The sequence below is a fragment of the Phyllostomus hastatus genome, unplaced genomic scaffold (assembly GCF_019186645.2).
Source record: "Phyllostomus hastatus isolate PE091 unplaced genomic scaffold, TTU_PhHast_1.1 phas_contig_80, whole genome shotgun sequence".
Classification (NCBI taxonomy): Eukaryota; Metazoa; Chordata; class Mammalia; order Chiroptera; family Phyllostomidae; genus Phyllostomus; species Phyllostomus hastatus.
The window spans coordinates 43,840,827-43,863,345 of NW_025333960.1; the positions used below are offsets into that span (position 1 = coordinate 43,840,827).

The 22,519-nt window shown below is 39.8% G+C and overlaps 1 protein-coding gene across 1 annotated transcript in view; it reads left to right on the forward strand.

The window, feature by feature from the left end:
* Positions 1 to 11,442: 11,442 nt before the first annotated feature.
* The window catches only part of RAB27B (RAB27B, member RAS oncogene family), a 53,753-nt gene continuing 42,676 nt past the window's right edge, over positions 11,443 to 22,519 (forward strand). Inside the window, exon 1 of the mRNA XM_045850014.1 lies at positions 11,443 to 11,695. The gene's annotated coding sequence lies outside the window, so the exon portion shown is untranslated. The remainder of the gene's footprint in view (positions 11,696 to 22,519) is intronic.

Genomic DNA, 22,519 nt, shown 5'->3' on the forward strand with positions numbered 1-22,519 from the left:
CACTGTGAAAGCCGCTTGTGTCTGAACTAGAGGGAAAAAGAGTTCTGAAAAGAAGTGAGCCCTTAAAATTTGCCTATTGCTTCGCCACCACAGGGAAATCATCTGTCTCTGAGCACAGGGTTACATGCCGGGTGGGCTTGGTCTTTTCTAGCCGAGCTCCAGTCTCTCTGTGTCTTTAAAAATAAGTGTTAACTTTATGCTAATTACGTGCTCAGCATTGATTTAAAAAATAACCAAAAAGCAGAGAAGTTTCCATCATAATAAAAGTAAGGCACCCTGTAAGAACAAACAAAATTGGTTAAAAATTATGGTTATAAATATTTAAATATTGTTCATTGTTTACTAATTAAGATACCATACACGCTTTGTATTTATCTGAGAAAGCTCAGAAGTGCTGTGGTAACAAACAGCAACCCTGTCTGAGCAGTTTGTTTCTTATTCATGAACAATCCAGGCAGCTCTGCGGGGCTGCAGCACCCCCATGTCGGCCCAGTGGTCCAAGGCCACGTGTCCACCGTTCAAACCAAGCCAATATACTGGTTAATTTACCTTAAAATATATTCATTGATGATGGGTTATGAAGTTCTTTACTAGGCAAACTAGGTCAATGCACTCTTTCCCACCTATAGTCAGAAATATAAAATGATCACCATGTATACAAACACATGCACATCTACCTTAAAAAGTTTCCGATTTTCAAGATGATGCACTGAATACACAATTAAATAATCCCACCTCACTAACATTACAGAATCAATGTGAAACATTAATTAATATAGCAGCAGATATGAAAATAGTCAATTAATATCTAGCCATAATAACAAAATAGAATAGCCTTTAATAAACTAGGAACTCTGAGAAATTGCCAAGATGGTGCCAGAGTGAAAAGATGCAATTCAGGGTCCACAGAAGGACTTTTCCTATGGAAAGACAATTACTAGAAAAATTAGCAACAGATAAAATGTATTGAGTAGCTTTTCCCATTTAGAGAAAAGCATTGGCTTAAGCCACTGAGGTTTGGAGTGATTGATTATAGTACATCGTTGCAATAAAAGCTTAACTAGTAAAAAAGTCAAAACCGAGTGCTTGGGGGCAAAAAAAAAACACTTAGAAATGCAGCAGTTGAATGGATGCTGTAGATTATGAAATAATTATTCACTTCAATACAATTCCACAATTATTGAGCACCAACATGCCATGTAAAACACTATTCAAAAATGAAGTATTGCATAAATATTATTAAATAGGTCCTGCAGGAAGATTAATTTCTTGGAAAATTCAGCCATTTTTTAAAAATTCCTTTGGAGAGCGCATTCATGCTCATTCATGTACAGATAATGATTTTTTGGAGTATGCTGATTTTTAAAAAGCTTAAGAAGTTAGGTTTCACTATTAAGAATCTAAGTGATCATCATTTCATCCTTCTAACTGTCCAGTTTTTCAGCACTTGCATACGTTGATGTTTTGCAAACAGTTGATCTGAAAACACTATCGAAAATAGACCATGTGAGAAGAAGCAAACAGCTTCCAAATACAAAACAGAAGACTCAGTGCCCACGTGTGCCCCGAGTCGAGGAGGTGAGAGCTGAAGGGGGTGGGGAGGAGTTAGATGAAGTATGATGGTGTCTCCTTTATGGGGTGGATCTTTAAACCTAGTTTCATGTTGGTTCCTTTTTTTAAAGACACCTTTAGTGAAGTATAATTGGTATACAGTGAAGTGCACATAGTTAATGTGTACAGTTTGATACGTTTTGACACGTGAACAACGTACCCGTGAAGCCATCACCACAGTGAAGAGAGCGAACCTCCATCATCCCCACCGCTTCCTTCTGCCCACCCGTAATCCTTTGGCCATCTCTGTTCACTCGTGGTGAAATTAAGTTTTCAGGTCGATTGTCAGGTCTGTCACTTAGTAGGCTCCCAATAAATTTGGCTGGAAAAAAAACTAATTCTAGGGAATACTGTGCTTTCTTACTTGCATCTTTATCAGAAATATCTATCCCAGTGTGTTTCAGGCATGCAAGTAGTTACCGTTATAATAGTATTATTATTATCTCCTTTATAGAAAAGGGGAGAAAAGGGGTTAGAGAGATCATGGAAATTATCTGAACTATATTATTCTGAAATTCAAATCCAGGACGTCATAAAAGTTTGAAGCTGCTTATGAAATACCTGTTGAATGAATGACTAAAAGGGCAGGAAAAACTCTGTGAGCCCTGTCCCACAACCCTACAGAGTTATGAACTCCTTAAGACCAGGAATTATGGTTTTCATATAAATTTTGCTGTTAAATAATCTTTATAAAAAGTAGCAATAAAAGCATAATGTTTGATGTTTGTATCCCTAGACTCTAGTCCATGATTTTTATATAGTCAGTGCTCAGTGTTACCTGAAACTAAAGCAATTCCTATGAAAAAAGTGAAGTGTCATAACAATCTAGATTGTTCAAACACTTTTCAGTTTCCTCAACCAGCTGAGTCACTCAGAAATATTCATTTCTTTTTATTTTTATTGAATTTATTGGGTGACATTGGGTAATAAAACCATACGTGTTTCAGGTGTACCATTCCACAACACATCATCTGCCCATTGCATTGTGGGCTCACCACCCCTAGTCAAGTTTCTTTCTGCCACCATTATCCACCCCCCACCCCCATGCCCTCTTCCACCTCCCTCCAAACCCCTTTCTCTCTGGCAATCACCACTCTGTCGTCTGTGCATGTGAATTTTTTTTTTTGGCTTAATCCTTTCATCTTTTTCACCCAATAGCCTCCCAACATCCCCTCCCCTCTGACAACTGTCAGTCTGTGTTACAAATCTATTTCTATTTTTTTAGTTTATTTTGTTCAATAGGCTCCATATAGAAGTGAAATCATATGGTATTTGTCTATCTCTGACTGGCTTATTTTGCTTATCATAATACTCTCCAGGTCCATCCACATTGTCGCATAAGGTAAGATTTCCTTCTTTTTTTTTAAAAGATTTTATTTATTTATTTGTAGAGAGCGAAGGGAGGGAGAAAGAGAGAGAGAGAGAAACATCAATGTGCTGTTGCTGGGGGCCATGGCCTGCAACCCAGGCATGTGCCCTGACTGGGAATCGAACCTGCGATGCTTTGGTTCACAGCCCATGCTCAATCCACTGAGCCATGCCAGGCAGGAGATTTCCTTCTTTTTCATGACCGAGTGGTATTCCATTGTGTAAATGCACACAACCTTTTTATTGACTCATCTGCTGATGAGCCCTTGGGCAGCATTCAAATCTTGACCATTGTAAATAACGCTGCAATGAACATAAGAGTGCATATATTCTTTTGAATTAATGTTTTGGGTTTCTTTGGGTATATTCCCAGAAGTGGAATCACTAGGTCATAAGCCAGTTTCATTTCTAATTTTTGGAGGAAACTCCATACTGTTTTCTGCAGTGGCTGCAGCAATCTGCATTCCCACCAACAGTGCATAAGGGTTCCATTTCTCCACATCCTTGCTCACTTGTTACTTGTTGATTTATTGATGACAGCCATTCTGACAGGTGTGAGTTGAATCTCATTTTGGTTTTAATTTGCATTTCTCTGATGATTAGTGTTGTTGAGTATCTTTTCATAAGTTTACTAGCCATCTGCATGTCCTCTTTGAAGAAGTGTCTGTTCAGGTCCTTTGCCCATTTTTTAATTGGATTATTTGTTTTTTGGTGTTGAGTTGTATAAATTCTTTATAAATTTTGGCAATTAACCCCTTATCAGATGTATCAGCAAATATGTTTTCCCATTCAGTGTGTTGTCTTTTCATTTTGTGGATCATTTCCTTTCTTAAACTTTGGGTGGGAGAGGAGATACTCTGCACAGAGATGTTCCCTCAATCCTTATATTTCAGCTTCCTACCCACTCGACACTTTCCACAGGACCTTGTGTCTCCAGAGAACCAGTCGCTCTCCTCTGTGTCCCTGTGCAGGGACTGTCCTCCACTCTGATGAGGCAGTTAGCACACTCCCTTTGCTAACTTCAGAATATCGATTGTACCTTTCTCTTGCTATTGTCCTTATGGGTTAATGCCTTTCTAATTCCTTCAAGATATGCATTGGAACAGACCCACAAAGAGGGAAGGGATTTGAATGCCTAATACCAAGAAGATGACTAATATTTACCACATTTTACAGGTGGAGAAATGCAAGAGAATGAGCTCTTATTAATTGTGGTATCTACATTCTGATCATGTGCTCTTTTATCAGTTCTTTCAAAATATTTCCTCTCTCAAGACTCCCACCAAATATGTGACTATAAAAATAAGTTGTTTATGATTCATATAAAATAAATTGGGTAGTTCTAACAAAAGAATATATTTTATATAAAGTGTGTGGGGATTTTCTTCTATTCACCCAATCTCTGGTAGTAATGAAAGCTGTAGCTTTCAAAATAGGAGGCTACTTAGTGGTTATGGCATTGATGCATTTCAGGAGGTATCACCTGGCTACCATACTCAGAATTTTCATGTCATTTTGGAAATAGAACATTTAAATACATACTAGAAATATGCTAAAACTTCATTATGGGCTTATAAACTTTTACCATGTTGATGATAAAAACAGATTAGATCATGTTTCATGTATAATTAGATCATGTAATTATAACGTAAGATTATTTCTTTTTTTAAAAGATTTTATTTATGTATTTATTTTTTTTAGAAGGAGGGGATGGGAGGGAGAAAGAGAGGGAGAGAAACATCAATGTGTTGCTGCTTCTTGAGCACCCCCTACTGGGGACCTGGCCTGCAACCCAGGCAGGTGTCCTGACTGGGAATTGAACAGCAACACTTTGCTTCCCGGTCTGGCGCTCAATCCACTGAGCCACACCAGCCAGGGCACATAAGATTATTTCTTAAGACAGCATTATTTTTTGAAAATATAGTTTAAAAAATGTAATCATTTGGCATGGTATTCTTTGCTATCACTGAATCTTCATTTAGTAATTGTTATTTTGAAAATTATATTTTAACATTATATATGGTCAAATATATGGCAATGTCATCTCCCAAATTACACCTTAAAAAAGGTGTTTATCTTATATTGGTATCATTATAGATTTCTTATCAGGGAACACTCATAAAATTACTTTAATTTGACCAAAAAGTATTTTTGGGAAAGACATATTTGCCTGAAATTATACCAATCCATGTTAGTTTGAATGCTTGAGAAATGGCCTGAAAATTGGTCAAAGGTAGGCAAAGGAATGTACAAAAAAATCATCCCTCAGTTACATGACAAGACAGTTCAAAGTGTTTGTGGTTAAAAGGTAACAGAAGTTGTGAACAAGAGCACTGTTTTTTTCTAACATACTTTGGGAAAATAAAGGAATCACCATATATACATTTATTTTTACATGGTAGGCATATATGACATTTTATTTTGTAGCTCACTATACAGCTAACATTAAGCCAATATATGTAAATACATGTGCTCATACAGTTATATATGTTGAAGTGATTGTATTTATGTGTAGGTATTTTACTACATTCTTTCCTCTCTGCTCAGCTTTTAATGAATTTATTTCTCCTTAATCAACTTGATATATTGATTAAACAATTTTATAATTGTAATTATGTCCATAATTATACTTATGGCATTTTTATTGTTATTTATAAAGGGGCCTCACACTTCCTAGACAGAGTAATGACTTACCATCCACTCCAGCTTCTTTGCAAGTCATGGCTTGCATAAAGGCTATACACAAACATTACTCATGAAAGGATCAGGTCCCTTCCCATAGAATAGTTTTTTGACTTAGAAAGAAAAAATTGGGCTTAGTTACTAATTTCCATTTGAGGTGACAGTTTGGTTTCATTTCACATTCTAAGAAACTGAGGCAAAATGAGTTAGAGGTTGGAGGATAAGACCTCATCACAGAGTAGGTGCTCTACGTGCAATTATGTGAACAAGTCTACTCTGATGCTTAGAGTAGGTCTCAATGTGTAACCCATTGAAAGCGATTTGCTGATATAAATTCACTTAAGCCTATACATTTCTTGAAGTAACATCTATAAAAGTAGTTACTAAAACCAGCATGACTTGGAAGCCCAGTCCTGTGACTTTGAGTCATGCTGTGGGGTTTCCTCAAACTGGGGAGGGGTTGATTTTTATTTGTGATTACGGAAACTTCATATGAACTGAACACCAGCAGTGGGTGTAGGCACGCCCCTGCATAACTACCTGACCAAGCCTTCCCGGCCATCCCAGGAGAAGGGAGAGTTAGGAAACCTCTGATCTCATCAGTGTGAGTTTCAAGTAGGGAGGCGAGATGGCAATTTTGAAGAGTATTTTGAAGGATGAGAAGCAATTAAGTCTGTGGCTCATGTCACAAAGGGCAGGAGAGAAGACACCAAATCTATGTGTTGTTAAAAGCTTCAGAATGCTCATTTTCCCTCAGAGCACCTTATGGTTTTCCCTCTTGTTTCTGCTTTACCTGCTGGGAGCCTAGCACATCATCAGGCACCTGCCACTCAATAAACACTTGTTGGGTAAACAAGTGAGTGTGCAAGCCTCTTAAATCTGTCTTCAGTCTATACCCCAAATTCACTGCTTATAAATTATTATGCAAAAAAGATATGCAAGTATTTTAATAAATTGTAATGTTTTCACTATTGAACAAATACCTTTTGTTTTTTCTATGTATATTTTAAAACTAATATTAGTTTTATTTTTTAAGGTAACACATGTCATAGTTTTTATGATGGTGTTAAATTTCTAATAAACTAGTGTAGATTTCCTCCTAAGTCCTAATCCTCACAGAAAAACATTAGACTTTTTTAGTGCTTTTCTACGGTACTTATTTATATATTTATAAATGGTTTGCTTATCCTGCTATTTCTTTATTTAGCAATTTTAAGCATTATTTATTGATTCTGTTATAATAGTTGAGGATTTAGTTGTGTTACACACACACTTGTATATGCAGACTGCCTTTCCTTTTTCTTTAAAGGTTTTTTCAATTGATTTGAAGTAGGGAGAAAGAAACATCAATTTTTGTTGTCTACTTATTTATGCATTCATTGTCTGATTCTTGTATATGCCCGAACCAGGGACCAAACCTGTAACCCTGGCCTATGGGGAGGACGCTCTCACCAACTGAGCTACTGGGGCAGGGCCTGTCTTTCCTCATCCCCACCCTCTACATATTGTTATATCATAATTTGTGGCTATTCTCCTGTCAGTGTTTCCATTATTCTGATTATGTCCACTTCTTAGCAATGTGGTATGTTATCATTACGTTTCTTTTCTCTCATTGCCTTTTGTTTTTCCTAGACTTAGCACAGTAACACCCTCCCCCTGACCATGTGCTCAGTACCCTCTGTACCTACTGTAAACGACTCACAAATGCTCCCACCCAAATGACATTTCAAGTCGTACCAGTCGGAACAGTCTAACTGCTATAACGAACAACCCGGAAAATCTCAGTGAGTGTGTGTGTGGCAGTTTATTTCTTCCTCATGTCACAGTCTAACGTGTGGCTGCTAGGGTTTGTGTGCCCACAGTCACTCAGACTTACAAACTTTTTTCCTCTGGGGCTTTAATGTCTTCTAGGGCCACAGAGCTCCTCAAGGAGTCTTTGCATCTGGATTTTAATAAGAAAAGAGGAAAAGCATGGAGGATCTCATAGGTCATTTTACGGGAATGGCCTGGAAGTGGGGGCCACCACTGCGACGCACACACTCCTAACCAGCACTCAGTTACACGCCTTCCTGCCTACAAGGGCCAAGCAAGGAAACACAGTGGGGTACCTAGGAAAAGGAGAACATCGACCTGGGCGAGCACTTCCGGTCTCTGCTGCACACGCGTGCATCAGTTGGTCAAATGGACGTGTACATCAAATAATTATTTTCTTTCCTGTTCATTTCCTGGAGGCGTTCCTACTGTAATTCATCCTTCTGCTTCTTGCTAGGCCTGCTAGTCTTTGTTGCTCAGGAGACTTCACTTCATTGCCTTCTCCGTTGGTTCTGCATTTCCTGAGCTCCCTCTTTTCCTCTTTCTTGACTCGTAAGTTTGTCTGGGGGATCCTTCTTTAAAGAATGGTATGAGAAGTGTATGTTTGGATCCTTGCGTGTCTGAACATGTCTTTTATCACACTTGGCTAACGTTTGGTCTGGGTATACAATTCTAAGTTCAAAGGAATTTCATTTTTAAAATGTGAAGACACATTTAAAGAACCTTCTCAATCCATTATTGCTCTTGAGAAATCTAACGCAATTTTCATTCTTTTCCTTTACATGTGATCTGCTCTGTGTTTCCGGAAGACGTTTTAGGTTGTTCTCTTTATTCCTGGGCTTCTAATAGTTCAGAATGATGTATATTGGTGTATTTAATTAATTAACTAATTAATTAAAAATGATATTCTCCTGGCCTTTAGGGGAACATTCGATCCCAAAGAGTCAAAGATCCTTCACTTCTGGAGTGGATTTTGCATTATTTATTTAATTGTTTTTTTCATCCATTTCTGCATAAAAATTGAAGTTTCTTTTTTGGAATTCTCTGAAATTTCCATTAGTTAGAAACTTTTTCCTTTTTCTCCAAATTTTTATGTCTGTATCTTTTTGTTCTATTTTCCTGGAGATGTTCTCAACTTGTAACCCATCTGTCAATTACTGAATATTTAAAATGGTGAGAATATTTTCAATTTCAAGAGGTTTTTCTCTGTCTTACATATAAATTTCTTTTTAATTCATTTTCTGTAGAAGCCAAGTAAAAATACATGTGTTTTATTCATCTTGTTAAACCACAAATTAACCTAGTTTATTTTCTCCAGAAAATAACCCTCCGGTCTCCTGGAGGCTGGGTTAAACAGATGGACGAAGTTACAGTTGGTTGAGTGCACGGTCGTGGGGAAGGAAACTTTGGGTCCAACCATTCTGCACGCAGACATCTAACCAAGCCCCTGTGTTCACCCCACCAGCTGGCCCACTTCACTGGTGCCTCTCAGTGTTAAGCAGGGAGAAATGTCATGCGTCTTATCCATAACCCTTCCTACAGGGGTGCAGTGGATTAACCCAGGCCTCCGTCTGACTTAGGTTCCTCCCACCATCTAGTGCAGTTTATTTTGTCACTTTACTTCTCCTCTCCCTTTTATTTGTCTTCAGGATTCAATGACATTTAAAATACTCTCGTGTTAGAGGAGTTTAGGGAAGGGGAGATGAAACACATGTGATCAATTTGCCATTTTCCACTAGAAACCTCCCATCTACATGTATATTTGTTGACCCCAATGCTATATGTACTGAATGGTAAACCTACTGACAAAAATTGTATCTTTTCAATTTGTGCTCCATAAACTCCAGGTACGGGAAGGCATTTGTTTTTTGTTATGTCACATGACGCCATCACGGGGCTTTTCCTCTGCTCTGCCTCTGTTCCAAGGGTCCTCCATGAAGTGGCCCCAAATCATTGCCTCGTGCCCTCCCACTGCCCTCTCCTCCTCGGCACCCCTCTTCCCGGAGGAAGGGTAGGCTCCCTGCTCTGCAGTAGCTCTGCAGCATCGCTGTGTAACCCCAGGGCCTCTGAGCCTCGGAACCTGCAGGGCAGGACTTACATGACAAGTGACTGCAGGAGAGTTGATCCTGCAAGAGCTGACCCTGTGAGGCAGCTGACACACTTACCTAGGGGAGGCTGACAAGGAGAGCAGGCCCAGAATGTGCTAGACTTTCTCCCAGCAGGAACGTTTCCTAGGGGTAACAGGGAGGCAGCACTGTGCTGCGCCCACCACGAGCCTGGCCAGTCAGGACCCAGCAGACCCGAGCTCTCGGTTCATGGACCTTCCTGATTTCCGGCACTTGTGTTGGGACTGTCTCAGCCTCAGTTTCTTCATTCTTAGAATGGGGACAATAAACATAGTAGGAGCCTTTACTGTTTCAAAGCGATGCTGTGAAAGTCAAATGAAATGATATATGGGAAAGGGTATTAGAACCTGCACTGCCTACAGGAAATACTAGCTGTTGGGATTAATGTGAGTAAACACGTGACCTAGGTGAAGAATACAGATTATTATTGTATGGCACAGAGAGTTGTTTTAAATTAATGTGCTACGTAAGGTAGAAAAGGTTCAAGTTTGTTATGTTCAGTCTTTCATCTCTTCCCAGGCCGGTAGACGCACACTTGTTACATGCTTAGATATTGCCGATGGACGCAGAATGGGCTTATCACAAACACAGACCCCAGTACACCTGTTTTGAAAATCTACAGCCTAGAGAAAACTGTATATGAACAATGATTAATAAAAAAAAAAAGAAAAAAGAAAAAAGAAAATCTACGGCCTGAGCGTCCTGCACTTTATCCCGGTAGATCAGAATAATTTCTCCGTAGTGGACCTTGCTTCGGGAGAATGAAGTAGGTAAGTGCTACCAGAGTCATAAACTTAGCCAGCACATGGAATCACGATGCACTTCACCGACATAAACTCCTTTACCCACGGTAACCCTAGGAAGGCATTTTATTATCCCCATTTTCAAGATAAGGACATCAGAAAATAGAACTTCTTCCATGTTTCCCTAATAGAGTAGACAGATTCCTGGGGGATCGAGTGTTTTCTTCAACACTCCCCTTCTCCACTCTTTTGCTACTACTGTTCGTGTTTCGTTCTGGTTTGGGGGTCTTCTCCTACCTCCTTCCCGCAGCGCTTCTCCCAGAAACGCTTCCCAGCTGATTCTCCGAGGCGCCCTGTCAAACGATGAAAGTTTAAGCAGTCATTGCTCACTGTTCACCAACGTGAGTGCAAGCAACAGGTTTGGAACTTGAATTTCACACAGAGGACTAAACCAGCTGCTACCAAGTGCAGACAACCTTGGATTCTCAGGGATCTCAGTCTGTCTGAAACACCATCCCAAGAGAGCAAGCGAGGATCTCTCTTGGGACGAATCCCAAATGTCTAGAACAGGGTGTGGCACATAGTAGGCTCTTGATATTTGTTCAGGGAAGCATGTCCTCCTGGTTTCGTTTGCTCTAATCGAACCTCTACTTACTAACCTACTGATCTCCGAAGTGACTAGGAGGCAAAGTGAGCCTGGTGCATACTGACTAATGTATTGGTATTTACAGATATTAACTTTTAAAACGAATTTGGAACTGCCCTTCCATGTCCCGGGGCCTTTCTCTGTTCTCCACGGGCAATTCTTCCCTCTCTGTACTTAATGAGACATCCTGGGGTGAGCGGGGGGGATGCAAAACGTTGGAAGCTGTTCTCACAGTGCCCTGGGCTCTTTCAATAAGAGATATTTTAAAAAAACAAACAAACCAGGGAGAAATAAAGGAATAAAAATGAGCTGCCGCCAGGGTTTGAAGCTCCGCAGGAGCGAACTGAACCAGGAGCCCAGCGCCTCTGAGTCACCGCCGAGAGGGCCCGAGGTGAGCTCCGCACATCCACATCCGCGTTGGGGCTGGAGACACGCCTTCCTCTCACTCTCACGCTCCAGATCCAGGCGGCTGTGCGCGCTCAGGGGTGGTGCTCCGGTCCTGCCACTCGCCGTCCCGACACGCAGGGGCCAGGAGCGAGCCAGAGCCACAGGTTGGGAGCGTAAGGAGCTGTCCCCGCGATGGTCGCCCTGTAGAGCAGATCCGGTGTGCCTGCGGCTGGCGTGGAAGCTCAGGAGTTCCAGGGCCCAGGAGGGCAGCCTCTGAAACCTGACACCCAGCCCTCGCGCAAAGGAAACTTCGCAGGCTGGTGAGTTGGGGAAGCCGGGTTGTTATTGCTGGAACGTGTTCCCACCCACTCAGGGTATTCAGGCGGCTGGCCTTGCAAAAGGAAGTGAGACGTGGACCAGCAGCGGCAGGCCGGCAGAGGCGAGGGGAGCCCGGCTGTGTGTGTGTGTGTGTGAGAGCGTCTCAGAGCCGCAGCTGCAGCCCAAATCCCGGTCGGAGTCCCCTGTGCGCGCGCGGGTGGCATCAGAGGGCTAGCTGGCTGCCTTTTAGTATTTGCATTTCGAACAGCTGGTTGGGATAAAAAACTGGGCACTGGGAGAGCAGTTTCCTTCCATTGGTATCTCAAACAACAACCAAGTAATAATAATAATAATAATAATGATAATTAATAGTAATAATTAATAATAACAATAATAGACAAGCTGTTCAGAGTTTCATTTAAGGAGGAGTAATTTAGTGAGGCACGCCAAGCAAGTGATTGGACATTCCTTTGCACTTCCTCAGGTGAAATAACCCGCAGAGAAATCAAAAGTAATTTGTGTCTGCCAATGTTTTGCTCAGTTTCTTCCCCCCAAATTCTGATCCAAGTGTTGCACCTCCTAGGGGGTGAGCGAGTTTGATTGTTCAAGTGGTAACAAGGTATGAGCTTCCAAGAGTTTCCCACCCAGTACAACATCATTAACTGAAAACTGTTGAAGCCGGTGAAATGTATAGCTAGCTAGCTACAGATGGGGGCTGCCTTCCCAGGAAAAATGTATGTTAACTCTGCTCACATACCTATAACATGTTTACTACTAAATTTTAATTTCAAGATCTAAATTTAAGGGTATAAGATTCCGGTTGTTTAAATGGTTAAATTAAGCCCAAATTAATTACATGTCATTTCAGGAGTAGCAACAAAATTATTATTTAACATAATAATAACGATGAATTTTGACTTAGTTATGTTTAAAAGAAAATGTGTGCTGGTTTTAATATTTAGTTACATTGATGTATAAATATATATATTCAAATATATATTCATATATATATGGTTGTCTATTTCTAAGTTTGAAAAGTTAACAGAAAGTTTGACTTCAGTATTATAGCCTCAGGTATTTAAGCTTATTGACTTTTCAAGTTCCTATCAAGTCCAAATTGTAATATGACGTGAGAGCCATTTTCCATAAATGTTTTTCATAATTTCATAGCATAATCCTCTACCCAGATGGGATCAGTCCTTCTTGAAGGCAAGAGGGGATTCTTATGGATGACCAAAGAAGGGTATTCTTGACAGACAGTTTGCTATTAATCAGGCTTTCCTGCTTAAGAACTACCTATGGCCTCCCACAAAATGTTACCATCCTCGATTTCAAAATGAAAATGAAACATTGCAGATGAAACTGGACGGGCCTGTTCTCACAGTTGCCAGGAAGGTGTAAAGGGAATCTGTCAGATGTACGCCAACCACAGCCCTCTCATAGGCCACTCCTGGCACAGGATTCTGCATCTGACCTGATGGGGAAGTTTCCCCTAGGACAGTCCATCAGCTCAGCTCCTCAGCGCACCAGCTTGTACTAAAATTATCTGCTGGTGTCTGACTTGCTTTTCACGTATTTCACCACTCTTCTGGAAAAGTGGAACTCATCCAAAGCCCCAGGTGTTTCCGAACAGAAATCTGCTCTTTTCCCACCTCTGGGAAATTTTGGACTGGTTATTTTATTTATTTTACTTTTTTTAAATTTTCAGATCAGCAGAGCATGAAACATAGAGCAACTATTCACATAAAACTCAGCTCACAGTGAACCCAGCACCGTGAGCTGATTCATTCATCAAGAAGGGTTAACCAACAGTTCATCTTTTGAGCAAGTAATTGTAATGTTCAGATGCAGGAACACAATTATAGTAAAAACAGGACAAACAAGTTGTTTTCCATGACGAATATGTCACTTTCGAGAGATGGCAGCTAAAAGGAAATGATTTTTTACTCATTATTAGGTGTACATAGAGCTGAAGTTTATTATATAGTTGTAGGAAGTAGAAATATCACTAAGGGCAATAAAACCCTATTGTGAACCTCATAAATGGAGTTGAGGGTATTACTTTGTTTCGTGCACTTTGCAGTCATTATTTATGTTCCCTAAATATTAAGCTTTTCTCACAAGCCCTCCTTACATGAAGAAAACCAGTCCAGGGTGCTGATAATGAGAATAAAACTCTGTTTAGCACATAACTAAGAAGTATCTCCAATTAAACACCTACATCAATCAATAAATGAGTAATTATGCAAGCTTCAGTGCAGTCAAAATATTTAAAGTGTAATCAGGAGCGTGACCTGGGGGGGGTACATGGGATTCAGTGGTCAGGGAGAGTGTCTGGGAAGCCCACCTGTTTAACAGCCCCGTGGCCTCATTGAAGAGAAGGTATTATAGGGTGACCAGAGTAGACCGGAGACCAGTCAGGAGGCAATTGCAGCAGACCAGAAATGACAGTGATGGAAAAACAAGAGGAAGCACTGTGCTCCTAGAGGGAAGTGGATAGTCAGGCAGTATTTGAAGGCAGAGCTAATAGGATTTGCTGACTAACTGGATAAGGGGTGGGAATGAAGGAAAGAAAGAACCGAAATGATCATCAGGTTTTTTACTGAAGACACTGGCAGGTGGTAAAGCCATTTCCTAAGACGGATAAAGCTAGCAGAAAAGCGGCTTTGGAAGGAAAATGAAGACTTCCTTTCCAGCCCTTTGAGGTATTTTTAGGTGTCCAAGTGGAAAGGCCAAATTGGGCGTTTGGTTGTAGGAATCTGGAGTTCGTGAAGGAAGTCACAGGCGAATAGAGACAATTGGGAATCAAGTGTCCATGGATGCTATTCAGAGCCATGGCCTTGAGGACATCACCTGCAGAGACAGTAGAGAGAGGGAGGGAGAAAAGTAGAGCCCTAAGGGCCAAGCTCTGGCTTCTCTAACATTGAGAGACTTTGCATGGAAGGAGCCCATTAAACGTCAGCATCGTGGGAGGTAAACCAGGACAAAGTGTTGTCTTGCAATCCAAGCCAGGAATCACTTCCCCCCCAAAAGGGAAAGGGCGGTTGTGTCAGATGTTGCTAGGACGATGAGTGAGACGAGGACCGGAAGGGGTATTGCAGGTGGCAATTTGGAATCATTGGCAGCTTTGATAGGAGATGGAGTTCTTAAAAATAAGGAGTTCACGTGAACTGATTAAAAAGTCTGGAGATAGCATTTCACATTATCCCAAGAGAGATACCACTGGAGAAATTCATGGTACTACATAGGGACTTTAATAAAATTAATTTTTAAAATGGCTTGTGGAATGAGTGAACAAAGGAATGCATAATGAGAAATACTTACAAAGGTGTTCGATGAGCTGTAAGTACAGGGTGAGGAAGACTAAAACCCAGAGTTGGCCAAAACTTGGAAAAATGCTAAGGACAGCCAAGAATTCTTCTAGTGTCGTTTAGAGCAAAGCAGTGAGTAAGGAAGTCAGTGGGTGTGAGAGAAAGTGTTATTACTCAGTGTCTATTGCTTCCTTCTTCTTTCTAATGAAAAGAAATAGTGTTCTGAACCAGGAAAGATAAGACAACACTGGAAGAAAGTTCAAGTCAAGGAAAGAAGAGAAGTTGCTGTGACTGGGAGCAACTTCTTTAAATGGAAACCAGGAGGGGCGGGGGCAGTGACGAGGGCCCGTCTGTGGAGATGGTGTCTTGGCTGAGACCTGAAAAATGTCTGGGGGCCAATCAGGTGGACAGCGGGGAGAGAACAGTCCAGACAGAGCAAAAGCACCTGCCAAATTCCTGACCTAAGAAGGATCTTGGTGCACTTGGGGAGCTGGCAGAAGAGTTCAGAGAGGGGAAGGCAGGCCGGAGAGGGGCCCACAATGAGGCTGGAGAGACCACGTGGGAAGCCGTGGCAGGGACTGGGTGAGACCACAGCTGACCAAGTGCAACGTCCCCAGCTGTGGTTGTTGTAGGGACGGGGCTGGTGCTGGGAAGTTGCTCAAAATGCCCTTCGAGCTGGCTTCCAAAACTGTGATCCTACAAATACAGGCACGCAATCCGTTTGATGTTTGATGGGTATTCTGGACCACAAATTAAGAGACAGTAGTGAAAGTGTAGTTAATACAGTTGTAAAAAAATAACATAACAGATCAAAGTAAATTAAGTTGTAGTTGCCACATAAGCCAAATGTCTAATATACAGAAATTCAGGAAGAGACTACTTTTCTTAGTAGGTGAAACTATAGTCAAGGATATTAAGACTCACCCATATAATTTTGGGAATAGTTTCAGAGAAGGTGGATTAGATGTCATAAATTAGTGAGTTTTACCTCAAAACATTAAGAAGTCCATTGCTAATATGATACTGTTAGTGCTGAGTAATACAGCTGTGAGTATGGCATTTAGTCTCCATAAAGCTTGATTTTCTCCTGTGTGCAAGAAAAAAATGCTGATTATCTCAATATCCCTGTTGTCCAGCTTTAAACACTGGTAACTTACAAATTTTTTTACATGTTTAGTTTCTTCTTTTTCTTTCTCTTTCCTCTCTTCCTTCCCCTTATGTACCGATTTACCCATTTAGGTCAGTTAGTAGATAGATATATAGATAGAGAGATATCTGTGGATATTGATATGTATGTGTATATACACACATATATGTACCCGCTCACAAAGAAAAAAGAGAGAAATACAATACTATATAGATGATAAAAGAGGAACATTTTTATTTTAAAAGCCTTAAGGAAAAAGTACACAAGATTTTAGTGTTCTTTCTGTAACACACACATTTATTTTTACGGTAATCTTGGGGTCAACCCAGTAAGCTTTCTTGTTGCGTCTCTCTTTTACTTGCTCAGAAAAATGAAACTGTGTCCTCAACTTGGCCTGAGAGATACACCAGAACAAAACTAATTAGAAAAGCCAAAATTTGCTTTGTATTCTATTTGTCCAATGTAACTCAGGCAAGGACCTTGCAGCCTAAGCTTTGTTATAAAGGTTATTCAGTTCTTATGGTCTATTCTTCAAAATATGCTTTTGTCATAAACAAGTATACTGTTGATAGATGTTTTTGGACATGTCAAAATATTTAAAATGTAGGACAAAATTAGATTTTCCAGGAGGAAAAGAAAAACTAGGAATCTCTTAGTACTTAAAACAAATGGAAACCTTTTCCAAGTTCAAGAGCTTCTGAGTATTGACTCAGGTGTCTGCTTGGACTGACTCGAGCCTGTGAATGTGTTCTCCCCAGTGCTGGAAAGTGCGGGAGCATTTGCTCATTGCTTAATTTCTTGGTGAACCTGTTTGCTAATTTCTTATTTCCTTGAGTAAAATGAAGCTAGTTACCACAACTAACTATGCAGAACCTGTTATTCCTAGCCCCTGTTCCTACCCTGTCCCAATTCCATCTTTGACTTTAATCTTTCTAAGGTCAGCAATACCTGTTATCAAGTGTTGCCTTTTGGGGTTCGGAGGTAAGAGCTTCTATTAGAAACAGTACAGAAAACAAGACTGTAACAATACCTTAGCAAAAATGCTTGAATGGAAATACTCAAATATCTGTAACTAAGGGTTAGTCCATAATGAAATAGGCATAAGTAAATAGAACATCATATGAGAAAGACCAATTCCTTAGCCTTCAGCTGGAAACAGGTGCTGGTTGGTGAAGACTGTGTAGTAGTGATCTAAAGGAATGAGCAACGTGGATTTTGCTTTTCGCTCTGGACCGCACTAGATTGTCATCAGGTGCTAGTTGTTTTGAAATGGACCTACAAGGTCTCCCCATATCTCCCTTGTTAGGTTTTAATTGTTCACTTACCTCCCGGAAAAACCAAGCAACAAAGTAGGATGCATAACTCAGTAGTACTGCTCCTGGACATCTCCTTAATCGAGGTGTGCTCTGCACTCCCCAGCAATTTCCATGCTCGATGAGAATTCATTCTGCTTGAGGTTACAGAGGGTATCCCTGGGTAAAGGTGAGGGCTTGATGCAACATGAAAGCTGAGGACCCCCGTCTGGTTTTTTTTCCCTCTAATAGCAAAAGTGAACACCAACCTGCGGGCTTGGCATCCTCTGCAGACTCGGAGAAAGCCTGGTGCGCACATGTGCGCACCGTGGCCAGCTGTAACGATGACTTTGAGTTCTAAGTTGTGGTTTTTCTCTGCAAAACAACTATAGGATAATGACTAAGTTGCCGTGAAGATGAATTTTCCTTGAATTATAATGTTCTTCTTCCTGGTGCCCCACCGTTTTTGTAATCAAGTGTGGTTTTCATGGTTCTGACCACCCATGGTTTTTCACTCTCTGAAAGTATAATTTGAGTGTTAAAGTAGACTTATGATAGGAACTAGACACGAGATTCCTGTCCGTTAGTTCATGGAAGGTGTTGGCTTAGGGTGAAAGTGAAACAGAGCCTCGAGGTACAGTGTAATTAGTCTCGAGTAGTAATGTTGATTCTTAAAGTCACAACAGTAAATATTTACAAACCTACAAGCATAGGCATCCAACTAACTCAAAACAGAAAGGGAATAATTCAAAATCATAAATGTCAACTCTATATTTAAAGAAAGATTAAGTGTTTGCATCATCATATTTCATAACCAGGACTCACATGTTTTATTTGTCTTACTTTTCAGGAACCGAGTTTTCTAAAATTGTGTAGAACTTGGAATAGGAGGGTAAAAGAAATAGTTCAAAACTGTCTTTCCTACCATTGACATGTTATTCTGCATGGTCTCTTGGTCCAAAAGATAAAAATAAGAAACCCAAGAACTATGGGTATCCGTTGGAGAGCACAAATTCTACTTGAATAGCATCAGATTTAGAGAAAATGTCAAGTTAGTTATGTGGAAGTTGACAGTGTTATTTAATCACAATAAAAGATTTGCTCATCATATTAAAACTCATAATAGCAATGTGGTCTCTGGTATAATTTTATATAGCTGAATTTTTATTAAAAATTCTTGCCCCAGCTGGCATAGCTCAGTGGATTGAGCGCGGGCTGCGAACCAAAGCATCACAGGTTCGATTCCCAGTCAGGGCACACGCCTGGGTTGCAGGCCACGGCCCCCAGCAACCACACATTGATGTTTCTCTCTCTCTCTCTCTTTCTCTCTCTCTTCCCTCTCTAAAAATAAATAAATAAAATCTTAAAAAAAATTCTTAAAGTACCTTTTATGTATTTGCATCATAGTTGGTATTTGGATTCTATAGATGAATAAGACGTAGTTCCTGATCTCAGAGGACCTAACATCTGGTGTGGTAGAGAGAATCTATGAGCAGATAATTTCAGTGAAAACTGGTAAAGTGGGTGGCTGGAATGCAGTATTGTGATAATAAAGAGGAAGATCAATTTAAGGGGGTTACAACTGTGAAGAGGTCAGTTAGAAGTGGATAATAAAAAAGGTCTGAAATTAGGTCAGTGATTATAATATTAGAGAAGAAAAGTCAGATTAGAGAAGTTGATGAGTGACATTGACCAGCTATTAGGAGAAAGGAGAAATGTTTATAAAGTCTCAATTGCTAGTTTAGGAAGCAATAGATGAATGAATAGTGGTCCCCAAAATTGAAATGAGGTATGACAGTGCTGAAGCATGTTGAGGGGTAAGACATACTGCATTTGGGGTACCCATGGTCACTCACTTGGATTTGTGCAGAAAAATGGCTTCAAGCATCTAAGTCTCCTAAGAGAGATCAGGCTGATAATACTGACGGGGAGTGTTGGAATGCGGGTAATCACTAAAATTCACAAGAACTAAAGCCATCTCTGGGGAGCCCTGGGAACAGGGTGGAATATAGCCACAACATAGACCTCATTGTTTTTTCTTTTCTGTAAGCACTGATCTGCTTTGGCTAATAATGACATTTAAGTTCTGGAAGGACTTAGGGGAAATGTAAGGTTATATCTAATTATTTATAGTCATCATTACTATTGTTAAATGGAGAGGATATATTAAGTATGTCTGTAGCTCTTAGTTTGTGAGTGTGACATCATTTATTCCTTTTTCGTGGGACATTTTAAATAACATTTTCTTTCCCTGCAACTCTGCTCACCCATATTCTCTCCCAGCTGAACTATGGGAAATGAGAAGTCCTATCTCAGCTAGGAATGAGTTCTAATACTGGAGAACAGAAAACCTAACAGATGCCTAAAGTGGTTGAATGTATTGATTCGGGCTCATTCATATCATGGTGTAATAACAGACACCCAGTCCACAGTAACTTGAGAACAGACCAACTCCTATTCTCTTCCTTTTACTCAGCAGCTCTGTCCTAGCTCTGCTATGACTGAATTTATGACACTTTCAACCTCAAGAACTACTTACTAAAGCATATCAAAAAGCATTGCAGTGTTCTGCAAGACTTGAAGAATAACTCCTTTGTAACAACTGTTTTCACAGTTTCCTATACTATGTAAAATATTGTTGAATGATTGACTGCTAAGTCTATGCCAAATGCCTAAGTTTATGGAAGGTTATTCTCTCTTCTCTCCTCGTCCTACCCCTTTTGTCCCCATGATAATATGCCTTTCAGTTCACTGTTTGCAATACTTTATTGCATTGGCAAACATTCTTTATACAACCACCTACTGCCTCTCGGTCTCCACCTCTAGTCATTCTGATTACCAAGTAATCAGTGTGAACATTCTGCATGCCCACTTGTCCAACTGAGCTGTTCTCTCTGTTCCTTCTGGGTGGATTCCAGGTGTGTAAAGCATTCTTTGTTATAGAGGCATCATTTCAGACATCTAGTTCTGAACAAATGTCTTTGTCATACAAGCTTCTTATAATAAGCTAATAGCCCAGTTATTTGTGTTTGGACTATTATAGGTGGAGAAGCAAAATCCTAAAGAACTTTTAATGACTTATCTATGAGTTAGACACATAATTCATGTCTAGAAATACCCCACTCAGGATTTCTAATTAGAATCGTATTGACTTTAGTCCTTTTGTACTTTTGTCTCAAGTATTTGCGTGCTTATGTCATTCACTAAGCTATCAATATTATCTAACTATGATTCTTCTAGATTACCCCCTCTGTAAATTCATCAATATTTCATATTCTCGTGGAAATGATCAGCATGTTTTTTTTCTTGTTTGAAGGTTGAGGATAGAAAAGCTAATATTCTGAGCACAAATTTCATCTTGTTTTGTTTGCAGTGTTTGGACTTGTGTGGGATTATAATAATAATAAAATAATAGCAATAATAAAAAGGCACAAATATCATTATCTCACACTTAAAAAGTCCTCCTGTAACTTACGATGAGTATTTGCAGATCACTACGAATTATGGCTGTTCAACATGGTTGTTGTCAAGGCTGAAAATTGGCATTGGTAATGAGACCTTGATTAAAAACTGACAAGTGCCATCATTTTCAGCTTTAAAATACTATCACTCAAAGAATATATTTCATTGTAGGCACTAAGGTTCAGGTCTAGGCCATCGTGTAAGAAAATGGGAAGTTTGATCACTTTCCCTTTAGTGGGACAAGTTTCACAAATTCTGCTTTTACTTATAACTGCTTCCTGTTTGGAATACTTTTTTTTTTTAACATGTAACTTGTAAAGATTTCAGAACATTCATACAGTATATATGAAAAAGATGAAAAGTTAAAAACAAAAATCTCTCCCATTCTAGCCATAATCTTTATGAGTTCAGTTTCTTTTAACACAATTACCAGCACTGGCCCATGGAACAATTTCAAGGCAAAATTGAACTTCATGATCCAGGCGACAATGAAATCTTCTCCAAGCTACAGAATTCCAAGGAAAAGTGTATGTGAAGGCAGAAGTTAAAGTTTTTATCTATTTGGGGCCTTCCTCTTGGCCTAAAGTATTACCTAATACCCCAAGACACTAAGCATATATCTAAGTCAGCACTAAGAAGACAAGTCTAAGGAGTAGATACGATCTTGAATAATATCTTGTTTTTTAAGCAGCAAATACCACTTAATTCCCATTACTTTAAAATTACCCTGTTTAACTGGATCTAAAATGAATTGATACTGGAATTCAAGAAGGAAGGGAATATTTTTATGATATTCATTCCAGTGGTGAGTTTCGGGATTTAAATTTATACCTTGATAATGGTGTCTATAAGTAAATCCATGTAATTATTAAGATAGTTGCTTTTTATCATGAAGCTTTATTAAGAAAAAAAAACCAAAAGATGCTGTTTTGGAGACTTTGTAGAGAAATGATATACCCTCCACTTATCCTACATAATTGGAAATAAGAAGCTTTCCTGTAAGGCCAAACATTTCCCAGGGCCCTTAAACTCCTGCCTGGGCAAATAATTTTATTACACGTCTGTTTTATCCCAGAGGTAAGATTGTCTCCTTGTGTCTTCTCTGGCTTTGACATTTATTTATTGACAGCCAAGCAAACAACTTTCCTTTTAGTATATAGGTCATGGGTAAAATTGATTTTTCTCAGAACTTTATCTCAGAGCCCACTTTTCTTTCAATATTCTTTTCACAGTGCTTGGTACCAATTTCTTGCTCCCAAGCTGGAAAGTCAATGACTTTTTGATCAGTCTTCCTGATGAATTAATTTCTACTAACAAAAACAGCTAATAAGTTACTCTCCCCAGTAAGCATTTTGCTTTGTAACATGTAGAAAGATCCAAAAGCCTGCCTAATATTAGAAGTTCTAGACTTAAGAGTAGATTTCTAGAGAGGAACAATTTGGGGCAAAAAGAACTTGATCCGTTAGAGCTAATGTTGTGGATGGTGGGGCTAACGCTTGGAATTTCTGGAGCAGCCACCAGGTAAAATTGCCCATTTCCAGCGCAGACTCTGGGTTAGATAGGGATTCACATCCCTCCTTCTGAAAATATGGCCACACCCACCCATTGACCTTT